This window comes from Phyllobates terribilis, unplaced genomic scaffold (genome assembly GCF_046119375.1).
Source record: "Phyllobates terribilis strain yellow unplaced genomic scaffold, ASM4611937v1 Scaffold_7__3_contigs__length_470593459, whole genome shotgun sequence".
Classification (NCBI taxonomy): domain Eukaryota; kingdom Metazoa; phylum Chordata; class Amphibia; order Anura; family Dendrobatidae; genus Phyllobates; species Phyllobates terribilis.
Window position 1 is genome coordinate 277,918,881 of NW_027362767.1, and position 15,724 is coordinate 277,934,604.

General features: G+C 41.7%; 1 protein-coding gene across 1 annotated transcript in view; it reads left to right on the forward strand.

Moving 5' to 3' along the window:
* Positions 1 to 15,724, forward strand: part of LOC141153171 (G-protein coupled receptor 83-like) — a 254,630-nt gene that overhangs the window by 38,192 nt on the left and 200,714 nt on the right. The window lies entirely within an intron of this gene.

The following is a 15,724-nucleotide window of genomic DNA, read 5'->3' on the forward strand; positions in this document are numbered from 1 at the left end:
CATTCATGTTTTACCTATGTGAATTTGATATGTGGATACGGTGATCAGTGATACGGTGTAGCTGGCATTTTTCCTGCTGCATTTGGATTACAATTACACATTTATTTTCTTCATTATTAATGCACTACAAAGCAGCAGTAAGTCAGCACAGAAAATAAAAATGAAGTCATTGTCAACTAGAGAAGATGTACTTGTTAGTCGTAAGTGACAATACTGAGTTTTTTCGTTACTTATGTAATCCTTTTTTTGAAGGAGGGAATAATAATTTAAAAAAATTAAAAAGAAAATTCACTAAACTTAAGACATTTAACAGGAGCAGAGCCCACTTACTTTATGAGTCAAATTTTTGCATCATTACAAATTACATCGGTATAGCCCACTTTTTGTAGGTGTTGACTTTTTAGTGGTGTACTTAACTAGTGTTTATTATTGCATCATTTTTGAGAAGTCTTGAATTTTTGTTTAAAAATTAGAAATAAAACAAATAAAAAATGTAGACCTTCTGTCACATGTGTCTTTTCCTCCTTTGAATTGTCTCTCATCAAAGGGTTTCCCTGACAATTAGGTTCCTGGGGAATTGCCAATTTATTGGCAGACTTGTGCCATAGATTTATGCCATTTAATTCCACTGAATGAATATGGTCTAAAACCAAATACATCAGCTGTGAAGCTTGTGGGTCATAAAACTTGGACTTCAAGCTTTTGCAAGAAATAAGTTAGATGGCTATTGCGTCTTTTCCACTGGACACTGGATTTAGTGAGAGACTGATGGAACATTGTAAGAAGTCTATTCACAAGGTTAATACACTTGATACTGCAATGTGTTTCATTAGACAGAAATAAATGATAATAAATACTATAAAAATCGGTATTTCTATCTATATTTATTGGGCAGTTTATTTTTTTCAACAACTATTTTGGCCCGCCTGATGCCCATCTTCATAAGTTATATCTTCTGCTGTCTAACTTACTGTTTCATTTAGGTTACTAGTTCCCTATTTATTGTATTGTGGTCTACAACATTAAAACGGTTTTGTTAAAATACAAGTATTTCATATGTACAGTCTTTAAAAAAATCTGCTTCCTTAGCCATATCTTCCTTCTCCTCTCGCTACAAGTAATTCGATGTCAGATTCATGGTGAAGTCACATAACTATGGAAACCAAACGAATAATGTCAATGTATGATCTTATGACATTGAGTCCACATCATGCCATGTCAGATTGCCATAGGCAAGTGATACCTTGTCATTGAGGATGACACACCACTCACTGCGTGACATGCGAAACGGAGGACTGTCAGGAGTGGAAACTGTTCTGAAGAATCCTAGTACATTTGAAACATTTTCATTTTCTGACAATTAAAGGATTTTGATGACTCCCACTGATCTGACATCAACATCTGAATGATACATTGCAATGGAAATGATTACTGACATGTCTGTAAATAATACTTATATAATTATCACATTCAGAGCTTGAACATTTTTGAGAAGAAAACCACCTACTTATGCTTTCCTGTAGCTACAGGTTTCTTCTGTAGGGAGCTTTAACCCTTTACTGACAAAGGTTGTTTTCACCTTCCAGGCCAAATTGTTCAATTCTTACCAGTGTCGCTTTATTGGGTAATAACTCTGAAATGCTTCTATATATCCCAGTGATTCTGAGAATGTTTTTTTCAGTACACATTTATTTATTATTTATTTTGTTTATTTATGTAGCACTATCATATTCCGTAGGGCTTTACACACATTATCATCGCTGTCCCCATTGGGGCTCACAATCTAAATTCCCTATCAGTATATCTGTAGAATCTGGGAGGAAACTGAAGAACCCGGAGGAAACCCACACAAACACAGGGAGAACATACAAACTGCTTGCAGATGTTGTCCTTGGTGGGATTTGAAATCAAGACCCCAGTGCTGCAAGGCTGCAGTGCTAACCACTGAGCCACGGTGCTACCCAGTAAACATTGTACTTCATGTTAGTGGTAAATTTATGTCACAATGATTTATGTTTACTTATGAAAATATCTACATTTTGACAAAAATGTTGAAAAATTAGCAATCTTCAAACTTTTAACCTTTATGCCCTTAAAACAGATGATTTTACTACACAAAAAAAGTTAATAAATAACATTTACCAGATATCTGCTTTATATCAGTATCATTTTTGTAAAAAAAAACCTTTTATGTATTAGGATGTTAGAAGAGTTAGACTTTAAAGTTAAGCAATTGTTTATTTTTCAATGAAATTTACAAAACTTATTTTTAGGGACCACATCGCACTCGAAGTGACTTTGAGGGGCTTGTCAGAAAACTCCCGAAACCCCATAAGTGACCACATTTTTTGAAATTACACCCCTCAAGGAATTAATCTATGGGTTTGATGACCATCTTGAACCTACAGCTGCTTAATAAAAGTGTATAATATTACGTTTTAAAAATTATATATTACTTATTTTTGCACGAAGATGTTACTTTAGCTTTGAATTACATATTTTCACAAAGGTAACAGTAGGATTGTGGGGTACATTTTATCCTGAATGCAGAAATAACTCACATGTGGTCGGAAATCACTGTTTTGACCACCTGGCAGAGCTTGGAAGGGAAGGAGAGCATTTTGACTTTTGGAGAGCAGTTTTTGCTGGAACAGACTGTAGACACCATGTCAAATTTGGAGATCCGTGCTAATAAAGCAGAAAATCCCCATATGTGGAAACTGCAACCCTCTAGGAATTTATCTAGGGATGTAGTCAGTATATTACCGTATTTTTTGGACCTTAAGATGCACCGGACCATAAGACGCACCTAGGTTTTAGTGGAGGAAAATAGAAAAGAAAAGTTTAAGCAAAAAATGTGGTCATGATGCCCTGTTAAGTGGGAGGGGGTCTGCTGCTGACAATATTATAGGGAAAATGTCCTCCAATTCTGTTAATATCCCCCCTCCTGGTATATATGACCCCCTCCTTCCTGTTATATGTGGCCCTCATCCCCATCCTGATATGCATGGCACCCCTCCATCCTGATATGCGTGGCACCCCAATCCACCATCCTGGTATGCATTGCCCCCCTCATCCCTCTTCCTGGTATGTATGGCACCCTTCATCCTGGTATGTATGGCCCCCCTCACACCCATCCTGGTATGTATGGAACCTTCATCCCTCTTCCTGGTATGTATGGCACCTTCATTCCTCTTCCTGGTATGTATGGCACTCTTCATCCCTGTATGTATGTCCCCCTTCATCCCTGTATGTATTGACCCTTCATCCTGGTATGTATGGCCCCCCTCATTCTTCATCCCTGTATGTATAGCTCCCCTCATCCTGGTAAATATGGCCCCCTTCTTCCCTGTATGTATGGCCCCCCTCATTCCTCATCCCGGTATGTATGGCCCCCTCATCCCTGTGTGTATGGCCCCCCTCATCCCGGTATGTATGGCCCCCTCATCCCTGCAAGTATGGCCCCCTTCATCCCGGTATGTACCGTATGGCCCCCTTCATCCCTGTATGTACAGCCCCCCTCATGCCTAATCCCTGTATGTATGGCCCCCCTCATCCTTGTATGCATGGCCCCCCTCATCCCTCTTCCTGGTATGTATGGCACCCCTCATCCTGGTATGCTTGGCATCCCCTGATCCCCATCACGCTGCTCAGAAAAAAATAAATAAACAATTATACTCACCTCCTCTCTCCTCCAGTGCTGTGTCCCGCTCTGTGCCAGAATAGTCACTGCTCCCCAACGCCGGGACTGCGTGCGTGGTGAGCAGTGACCATTCTCTCAATTCTGCATTGCATGTCCTCTCCCAAATTCATTCTAATTATATATATCAAAATTAAAATTGCATCCCCCAATTCATTATAATTACATACCCCCCAAATTCAGTATGCAATGTCCTCTTTTACACCCTCACCCAAATTCATTATAATGTAATATCTTCTCACCCATCCCCCACCCTAACTCATAATTTATTGTGCTCTCACCCATTCCCACCCAAAAGTATTATAATTTACTGTGCTCTCACCCATCCAACATCCCAATTCATTATAACATACTGTGCTCTCACCCATCCCCAATCCAAATTCATTATAACATACTGTTCTCTCACCCATCCCCATCCCAATTTATTATAACATACTGTGCTCTCACGCATCCCCCATCTCAATTCATTATAACATATTGTGCTCTCACCCATCCCCCATCCCAATTCAATATAACATACTGTTTTCTCACCCATCCCCCATCTCAATTCATTATAACATATTGTGCTCTAACCTTCCCCATCCCAATTCATTATAACATATTGTGCTCTAACCTTCCCCATCCCAATTCATTATAACATACTCTGCTCTCACCCATCTCCATCCCAATTCATTATAACATGCTGTGCTCTCAACCACCCAATTCATTATAACATACTGTGCTTCCACCTATCCCCCATCCCAATTCATTATAACATACTGCGCTCACACCCATCCCCATTCATTATAACATACTGTTCTCTCATCCATCCCCATTCATTATAACATACTGTTCTCTCACCCATCCCCATTCATTATAACATACTGTTCTCTCATCCATCCCCCATCCCAATTCATTATAATATACTGTTCTCCCACCCATCCCAATTCATTATAACATACTGTTCTCCCACCCATCCCCATTCATTATAACATACTGTTCTCTCACCCATCCCCATTCATTATAACATACTGTTCTCTCACCCATCCCCCATCCCAATTCATTATACCATATTGTTCTCTCACCCATCCCCCATCCCAATTCATTATAACATACTGTTCTCTCACCCATCCCCCATCCCAATTCATTATAACATACTGTGCTTCCATCCATCCCCATCCTAATTCATTATACCATATTGTTCTCTCACCCATCCCCCATCCCAATTCATTATAACATACTGTTCTCTCACCCATCCCCATCCCAATTCATTATACCATATTGTTCTCTCACCTATCCCCCATCCCAATTCATTATAACATACTGTGCTTCCACCCATCCCCATCCCAATTCATTATACCATATTGTTCTCTCACCTATCCCCCATCCCAATTCATTATAACATACTGTGCTTCCACCCATCCCCAACCCAATTCATTATACCATATTGCTCTCTCACCTATCCCCCATCCCAATTCATTATAACATACTGTGCTTCCACCCATCCCCAACCCAATTCATTATACCATATTGCTCTCTCACCTATCCCCCATCCCAATTCATTATAACATACTGTGCTTCCACCCATCCCCATCCCAATTCATTATACCATATTGTTCTCTCACCTATCCCCCATCCCAATTCATTATAACATACTGTGCTTCCACCCATCCCCAACCCAATTCATTATACCATATTGCTCTCTCACCTATCCCCCATCCCAATTCATTATAACATACTGTGCTTCCACCCATCCCCATCCCAATTCATTATACCATACTGTTCTCCCACCCATCCCCCATCCCAATTCATTATAACATACTGTTCTCTCACCCATCCCCATCCCAATTCATTATAACATACTGTTCTCTCACCCATCCCCCATCCCAATTCATTATACCATATTGTTCTCTCACCCATCCCCCATCCCAATTCATTATAACATACTGTTCTCTCACCCATCCCCATCCCAATTCATTATACCATATTGTTCTCTCACCTATCCCCCATCCCAATTCATTATAACATACTGTGCTTCCACCCATCCCCAACCCAATTCATTATACCATATTGCTCTCTCACCCATCCCCCATCCCAATTCATTATAACATACTGTGCTTCCACCCATCCCCATCCCAATTCATTATAACATACTGTGCTTCCACCCATCCCCAACCCAATTCATTATACCATATTGTTCTCTCACCCATCCCCCATCCCAATTCATTATAACATACTGTGCTTCCACCCATCCCCAACCCAATTCATTATACCATATTGTTCTCTCACCTATCCCCCATCCCAATTCATTCACTTTAAAGAAAAAAAAAAGAGCAACTCAGATCTCCGGTCGATCGCCTGCAACTCTGCTTCCTTCCTCTTCTTGCCAGCACATACATGGTGAACGACGCAGCTATGTCATGACGTCATCACTCCGGCTGAGTTATAGAGAAGGCGACTACGCTTCATCTTCATCTTCTCAATGCTGTACACACCTAAGCTCTGGAACCAAGGTAAAGCATATACTCAAGTCTCCATTTGACTATACTTCACTGCTGTTCTGCAGTTAACCATTTCCTTGCCACAAGTCCCAGTTGGCATGAATTGTTGCTATTATCCATAGCTCTGCTGGAAGATACCAGACTACATTTACTTCTCTGTCATTCCTATGATTGACTGCATCCTTGCTAGAAGGTACTGAATTGTATATACATCTCTGTATTCCTGTAATTAATTGCAATACTATTATGATGTTTACTACCTCACAGATCTTTTGCTTGAGGATCCTCCAAACTTTCTCAATAGGGTTGAGGTCAAGGGAGGATGGTGGCCACACCATGAGTTTCTCTCCTTTTATGCTAATAGCAGCCTATAACTCAGAGGTATATTTTGCAGGATCATATGGTGCCTTGTCTGCATGAAGATGATTTTCGTATCGTGGAAGAAAGTGATCAGTCAGAAACCATATATTTTGCTGAGGTCATTTTCACACCTTCAGAGACCCTAAAGGGGCATACCGGCTCTCTCCCCATGATTCCAGTCCAAAACAAGACTCTGCCACCTCCTTGCTGATGTCAAAGCTTTGTTGAGACATGGTGGCCATCCACCAACCATCCACTAGTCCATCCATCTGGACCATCCAGGGTTACACGGGGTGTAGGGGTGGCTTAATAGTATGTTTATGCACAACTGAAAACCTCTGGAGGATATTACATTTTCAGGTTCGCGGGATGAAAAGGCACCAGCAGCTTTAAACACCTATTTGCTGCTTTTCATTGGTATTTTAGCATATGCCCTCTTAATCCAATGAATTTTTATTGCGGAAACCTTACTCATTATGTCTTTATCTGCATGAACCCATCTGTGCTCTGTATCAGCCACAAGTCTCTTCAGAGTACGGTGATCACGCTTAAGTTTTTGTGAAATATCTAATGTATTCATACCATGTCCAAAGCATTGCACTATTAGGCTGTGTTCACACGATGCGTATTTCATGCGTTTCCGCGGCGTTTTTGCAGTTGCGTAAACGCCGCGGAAACGCATGAAAAACGCATGGTAGAAGGGCAGCAATGTTCCCCAATGGAAATCCGCATGTGCTGTGCCCATGATGCGGATTTTTCCGCAGCGTTAACGCTGCGGTCAAAAATCCGCAGCATGTCAATTAATTTTGCGGAAACGCGGCGATTTCGCCGCCATTGACTTGCATTAGAACGCGCCAATTCCGCAAGACAGCATTTGTACTTGCGTTATTGGTGCGTTCTAATATGCGGATGGTACCCGGGTGTGGAGGAGAGGAGAGTCTCATCCACACCCAGGTACCATTAAAAAGCTGTAAAACATAATAATAATAATAATAATAATAATAGTTTATTTTTATAGCGCCAACATATTCCGCAGCACTTTACAAATTTTAGGGGGGACTTATACAGACAATACAGAATAAGCATATCTCATATCGAACGGAGTGAGGGCCCTGCTCGCGAGCTTACAGTCTATGAGGAAGTGGGGGAGACACAAAAGGTAAAAAGTACATATATTGTATAATGCAGCCTTGATATACTGAATAGGATAAATAATAATACATGGACTGGTCGCCAGCCAGTATGTGTGCAGTCCTGACAGAGGCTTTTATGTGCATGGTTGGTTTGAACCCGAAGTTGAAGAAGATTTTAATATGGGGGAAAGCTGGGATGGACAGAGTGTGTTTAGGTGATACGCCAGTCTAAAGAAATGTGTTTTTAGGGTTCGCTTGAAACTGTGGGTATTGGGAATTAATCGAACTGTCCTGGGTAGTGCATTCCAGAGAATTGGCGCAGCACGCGAGAAATCTTGGAGACGGGAGTGGGAAGTTCGGATTATGGAGGATTTTAGTTTCAAGTCATTTGCAGAACGGAGGGCACGTGTAGGGTGGTAGACTGAGACAAGGGAGGAGATGTAGGGGGGTACTGAAGCATGGAGCGCTTTGTGGGTAAGCGTGATAAGTTTAAAACGAACTCTATATTGGATGGGCAACCAATGCAATGACTGGCACAGGGAAGAGGCATCTGAGTAGCGGTTGGCGAGGAATATGATCCTGGCTGCTGCGTTCAGGACGGATTGGAGAGGGGAGAGTTTAGTAAGAGGGAGACCGATTAGTAGAGCGTTGCAATAGTCAAGACGAGAATGAATAAGAGCGACAGTAAGAGTTTTTGCCGAGTCAAAGGTGAGAAAAGTCCTGATTCTTGAGATGTTTTTGAGGTGTAGATGACATGAACGAGCGAGTGATTTGATGTGAGGAGTGAAAGAAAGATCTGAATCAAAAATGACCCCAAGACAGCGGGCTTGTAGCTGGGGAGTAATGGTTGAGCCACAAACGGAGATGGCAATATCGGGCACAGGTAGATTAATGGAGGGAGGAAAGACGAGTAGTTCAGTTTTTGACAGATTCAGTTTTAGGTAGAGGGAGGACATAATGTTAGACACAGCAGAAAGACAATCACTGGTCTTTTGTAGTAATGCAGGGGTGATGTCCGGAGCAGAGGTGTATAATTGAGTGTCATCAGCATAGAGATGGTACTGAAAACCGAATCTACTGATTGTTTGTCCAATAGGAGCGGTGTATAAGGAGAAAAGAAGGGGGCCTAGGACTGATCCTTGAGGAACCCCGACGGTAAGAGGAAGTAGGGAGGAGGAGGAGCCAGCAAAAGACACAGAGAAGGAGCGGTCAGAGAGATAGGAGGAGAACCAGGAGAGAACCGTGTCCTTGAGGCCAATAGTGCGGAGCATAGTGAGGAGGAGCTGGTGATCCACAGTGTCAAATGCTGCAGAGAGATCCAGGAGAATCAGCAGGGAGTAGTGACCATTAGATTTAGCTGTTAGTAGATCATTAGAGACTTTAGTGAGGGCAGTTTCAGTAGAATGTAAAGAGCGGAAACCAGATTGTAAAGGGTCAAGAAGAGAGTTGTCTGAGAGATAGCGGATTAGACGGGAGTGGACCAGGCGTTCCAGGAGTTTAGAGATAAAGGGAAGATTGGAAACAGGTCTGTAGTTGGCCGTGCAGTTCTGGTCGAGGGATGGTTTTTTAAGTAATGGTTGTATGCTGGCGTGTTTAAAAGAAGAGGGAAAGATACCAGATGAGAGGGAAAGGTTGAAAATTTTAGTTAGGTGAGAGGTGACAGCTGGAGCAAGGGACTGAAGGAGATGTGAGGGAATAGGGTCGCTGGTGCAGGTGGTAGGGCGAGAAGATGCAAGGAGCCTGATCACTTCATCTTCCGTGACTGGTTCGAAGTCAGAAAATGAGCAAGATACAATGTGGCGGGGGGGAGCATGCATAACATTTGGGGATTGGGAGAAAATTTCCTGTCGGATATGGTCAATTTTTTCTTTGAAATAGTTAGCCAGATCGTCAGCGCTGAGGTCGGTGGTCGGGGCCTGTGCTGTTTGATTGAGGAGAGAATGAAACGTGTCAAAGAGTCGTTTAGGATTATTGGAAAGTGAGATGATGAGGTTGTTAAAGTAGGTTTGTTTGGAGAGGTGAAGGGCAGAGTTATATGTTTTCAGCATAAATTTATAGTGGAGGAAATCTTCGGGCAGATTTGATTTTCTCCACAGCCGTTCAGCGCACCTGGAGTACCTCTGGAGAAGACGTGTTTGAGGCGTGTGCCAGGGTTGTCGCCGTCTATGCCGAATTGTTCTTTGTGTAGGAGGTGCGGCTTCATCCAGGGCGCATAGCATTATTTTGTTATAATGCTTCAATGCAGATTCGGGACATGAGAGGGAGGAGATTGGGGCCAATGATGTTTGCAACCTTTTTATAAATTTCTGGGTGTTAATGGCGCGTAAATTTCTATAAGTGTGGACGGTGGGAGTGTCTTGAGTAAAGTCACAGTTCTTGACAGAGAATGAAAGAAGATTATGGTCAGAGAGTGGAAGGGGAGAGTTAGTAAAGTCATGTACTGAGCAAAGCCGGGAGAAGATCAGGTCCAATGTGTTCCCGTCCTCATGTGTAGGAGAATTAGCAAGCTGTGAAAGGCCGAAGGAGGAGGTTAATGATAAAAGATGCGTGGCAGATGGGGAAAGAGGATCGCCAATTGGGATGTTAAAGTCTCCCATGATTATCGTGGGGATGTCGCAGGATAGAAAATTTGTAAGCCAGGCAGCAAAGTGATCCAGGAATTGACGGGGGGGAACTGGGGGGCGATAGACAACCGCCACTCGCAGGGAGAAGGGCCGGTAGAGTCTGACTGTGTGGGCCTCAAAGGACGGGAAGATAAGGGAGGGTACAGGGGGGATAACCTGAAAAGTACATTTTGTTGAAAGAAGCAGACCAACACCTCCACCTGATCTGTTGTCAGGTCGTGGGGTATGAGAGAAATGTAGGCCACCATAGGAGAGAGCTGCAGCGGCGGTGGTGTCCGACTGCTGGATCCAGGTTTCAGTGAGAGCCAGAAGGTTGAGGGAATTAGAGAGGAAAAAGTCATGGATGTAAGAGAGTTTATTACAAGCTGAGCGTGCATTCCAAAGGGCACAGTTGAATGAGACAGAAGATATGCAGGGAATATTAATGAGATTAGCAGGGTTTCTGAATGTAACAGGGAAAGAGTTAGTGTTATTATTACTGGAGGGTCCTGGGTTGGGAGAAATATCACCTGCGACTAATAGAAGGAAGATACAGAGAGTGAGCAGATGATTGAGTGATTTGTGAGAGCGTTTCCTGCGTTGTATGGTGGGAATGAATGGATCTGCGTGGTATAACATTGTGAAGAGAGCATGACAACTGTACATAGGAGAAGAGAGGAGTGAGGGATTAATATGGATGAAGTGTGCCGCATTTGTGGGTGAACGGTGAATGTGGATGATTGTAGCAACCAGAGTATAAATGGCACAGATACAAATGGTGAATACTGTTTGCCAAAAAGATGACCTGGAAGCAAGTTTGTTTAATTGTCTTGCATGTCTTACCTGTCTCCTGCCCTGTCCAACTGCCATTTTCTAACTGCCAGGGCACTTTGCTAAATTATGGCACTTCGATAAAGTATGCATAAATGCTATATGCATAAATGCCCCCGCATAAATGCCTCCCCTTAACTAAGTCTCAATATATAGGGACGTATCTGCTTAGATCTGCACAGATTTAACTCATTAACAATCAATCACTAGCTTAAAAGACAACAGGAGACCATAAAGTGCAGGGAAAAAAAAAAAAAAAAAAAACAGACTAAAAACAAGAATAAAATAAAAAATAAATGTATTCTTACCATCTGTCGGCCCGCACAGCGCTCCCGCTTGGTTCCCGGCACTTGCAGTGAGTTGTAGGACCTGCGGTGACGTCAGAGTCATGTGACGGGTCACGTGACGCTGACGTCGGCAGGTCTTTCAATTCAAAGTTGCCGGCAGCCGGGAGAACGGAGTGTAAAGCAGGACAGCGCGGGCCATCGGAGGTAAGTATATACACTCTCTCGGTTCACACTGTATAAATCCATGCTGTTTGCATGGATTTATATAGTGTGACCTAGTTATCAAGCACTTTCCAGGTGATGCTAACATCGCCTGGAAAGCGCTTGTCAATCTGCATGCGGAAACGCATGTGAATCTGCATGTGGATCCGCATGTATTCTGCAGGAAAAACGCATGCACAATCTGCATGCGTTTTTTCTGCCAGGGAGATGCAGAAATGATGCAGAAATTTTCTGCTTCATTTCTGCATCGTGTGCACATACCCTTAGACCCTTCTGGCAGCAGGGAGGTCCTTTTTCTTTCCCATATTGAAACCTGAGGCCTGCTTCAAAATGTGAAACGTCCTTCTTAAGTAGTTTTCCTTTACTTGGGCTCATCTGGCAAACTAATTATCACAGGTGTTTGAGATTGATTTCAGTGATCCAAAGACCCTGAGACACAATACCATCAGTGAGTTTGTTTGAAAAAAAAAGTTAAATATTTATGACACTTAATTCCAATTTGCATAATAATTTGGAATGCTCGTTATATACAGTAGATACTATTTTCTCAATCATTATTTTTGAACCTTACACTATTTTAATCCCTTCCCAAAGTAAAAGATAATAGAGATGAACAAAACTAATTGAATTTGAGTTGAATATCATAACATTCACATGTCCTGGCAAATTCTAACAATTTGCAATTCAATTTTGTGGTTTCATAAAAAAAAAATGCCTGCCACCATTTTACACAGTGCTGGAAATTTCAGTGTCATATTGCAAGGCTCGTTAAAGGGCCGATATTGACTTGTAGGATCGTTGCTTACAACAGGTGGCGCTATAAAGTTCTAGTCCACTTCCTCTCTAAAGAGGAAATTTGCATATTAAAAAGTAAAAAAAAATTGACACACTTGTTTTAATAGTTTAATAATAAACCCTTGCATACCACATGAGTAAAGTGACCTGTTTCAGGTTCTGACTTTAAGACATGTGCCTACCACGTTTTTTTTCTTGTCACATCCTGTTATATCGGTATTACTAGTCTAATTTAGTAACCGTACACTTCACGTCAATACTGAATGATGTTGCCGCATGTTCTTTTAAAGGCATGTATATACCAAGTAATTGTTGTATAATGTATTTGAAGATGCATGATAAATGGATTCACACAGTGTGGCTAAAGGATAATAATACAGTTTACTGAAATAGCTAAAAATATATGCAAGTTATAGAGAGAGGTGCGAGCTGATAGCAAAAGGTGTGTACAACATAATACAAAACATACAAGATATCAAAAGATGCATAACATCAAACAAGACAATAACAATAAACTTCTATTATACTCAGCCTCCACATAGGCGGGAGCCCCTCCCTGCTTAGACCCAGGTGCACAAGACAGTAGACCTTCCATATTACACTTTCAAATGGACCCAACCCTTCTTTTGTCTAACACAAAGTTTTAGACCCTTCAGACCTTCTGATATCCCCCTTATATTAAAGCCTCTTTCTAAGCAGTGGACTGGTCTTATTAGTAAACCCTGAAATCAACAATCTGGAATGTCTTTGTCAAGGAGAGGAATAAAAAATAAGTAAATAAATAAAAAAGTTTAACACTTTGCATACCTGTTTACAATTTTACAATGTGCGTGCATGCTACAAAAATACTGCTGGCTATCGCCACATCTTCCTTTCTGTACATGTACCTACAGTGGTGGCCAAAAGTATTGGCACCCCTGCAATTCTGTCAGATAATACTCAGTTTCTTCCTGAAAATGATTGCAATCACAAATTCTTTGGTATTATTATCTTCATTTAATTTGTCTTCAATGAAAAAGCACAAAAAGAATTGTCCTGAAGCCAAATTGGATACAATTCTACACCAAACCTAAAAAAGGGGGTGGACAAAAGTATTGGCACTGTTTGAAAAATCATGTGATGCTTCTCTAATTCGTGTAATTAACAGCACCTGTAACTTACCTGTGGCACCTAACAGGTGTTGGCAATAACTAAATCACACTTGCAGACAGTTAACATGGATTAAAGTTGACTCAACCTCTGTCCTGTGTCCTTGTGTGTACCACATTGAGCATGGAGAAAAGAAAGAAGACCAAAGAACTGTCTGAGGACTTGAGAAACCAAATTGTGAGGAAGCATGAGCAATCTCAAGGCTACAAGTCCATCTCCAAAGACCTGAATGTTCCTCTGTCTTCTGTGTGCAGTGTCATCAAGAAGTTTAAAGCCCATGGCACTGGGGCTAACCTCCCTAGATGTGGACGGAAAAGAAAAATTGACGAGAGATTTCAACGCAAGATTGTGCGGATGGTGGATAAAGAACCTCGACTAACATCCAAACAAGTTCAAGCTGCCCTGCAGTCCGAGGGTACAACAGTGTCAACCCATACTATCTGTCGGCGTCTGAATGAAAAGGGACTGTATGGTAGGATACCCAGGAAAACCCCACTTCTTACCCCGAGACATAAAAAAGCCAGGCTGGAGTTTGTCAAAACTTACCTGAGAAAGCCTAAAACGTTTTGGAAGAATGTTCTCTGGTCAGATGAGACAAAAGTAGAGCTTTTTGGCAAAAAGCATCAACATAGAGTGTACAGGAAAAAAAAAGAGGCATTCAAAGAAAAGAACACGGTCCCTACAGTCAAACATGGCGGAGGTTCCCTGATGTTTTGGGGTTGCTTTGCTGCCTCGGGCACTGGACTGTTTGACCGTGTGCATGGCATTATGAAGTCTGAAGACTACCAACAAATTTTGCAGCATAATGTAGGGCCCAGTGTGAGAAAGCTGGGTCTCCCTCAGAGGTCATGGGTCTCCCAGCACGACAATGACCCAAAACACACTTCCAAAAGCACTATAAAGTGGTTTGAGAGTAAGCACTGGAGACTTCTAAGGTGGCCAGCAATGAGTCCAGACCTGAATCCCATAGAACACCTGTGGAGAGATCTCAAAATGGCAGTTTGGAGAAGGCACCCTTCAAATATCAGGGACCTGGAGCAGTTTGCCAAAGAAGAATGGTCTACAATTCCAGCAGAGCATTGTAAGAAACTCATTGATGGTTACCGGAAGCGGTTGTTCGCAGCTATTTTGGCTAAAGATTGTGCAACCAAGTATTAGGCTGAGGGTGCCAATACTTTTGTCTGGCCCATTTTTGGAGTTTTGTGTGAAATGATCAATGATTTGATTTTTGCTTCATTCTCTTTTGTGCTTTTTCCTTGCAAGCAAATTAAATGAAGAGAATAATACCAAAGAATTTGTGATTGCAATCATTTTCAGGAAGAAACTGAGTATTATCTGACAGAATTGCAGGGGTGCCAATACTTTTGGCCACCACTGTACCTACCAATGATGCATCCTTGGTTATGGCTTCTTTTTGTCATGGAGTTTGTTGTGGCAAAATAGTATTAAAATAGAAAAGCTAAATATAGAAAACAAAATACCCATTTTAATTTGTTTTACTAGTCCAGTTTTGCAACCATACACACGACAACTATACTGTGGGCTGTAGAAATAACTGGAAGTATTGTAGCTTCCTGATATTTATTTGTTGTTACATCATCCATTTTGACTAGAAGGATTTAATTTGCTTAGCGAAAGACCGAAAGAGAAATTACACTAAATTGATACATTATACTGTTTGATCTGTTTTGGCATATATGTTTAAATATTCCAATTGAAGACAAATACATGTTACAACACTATCATGGGCGTGATGTTGTTCCATTAGACTTTGTGGCTCACACGTGCACCCTATGTAGTATTTCTGTTAGTCCCATATTTTCACAGTTTTGGAAGAGTGTGTTTAAGCAGTTTTATTAACTGTATGCTTGTGTCCAAAATGTCTAGTTAAAAAAAGAGGGGCCACTACCAATGGATGCGATAGTCTAAGAGAAAAAAAAAACATACCATGGCTAAAAACATGTGCACTGTTAGCAGCACCAACATTGCTGGCACCAGCCATTATGGCAGTAATAGTACTGTATCTTATGAAGGTCACATTTATTGTCACGGGGTGACCGCGACAGTTTGGAGCCAGAAGACCTCCACGTCAGATGGCTCCTACTCCAGCTCCGAGAAGAAGCACTTCTCTGTCATTTTAAATATTTGTTTATTTCTTCCCGCA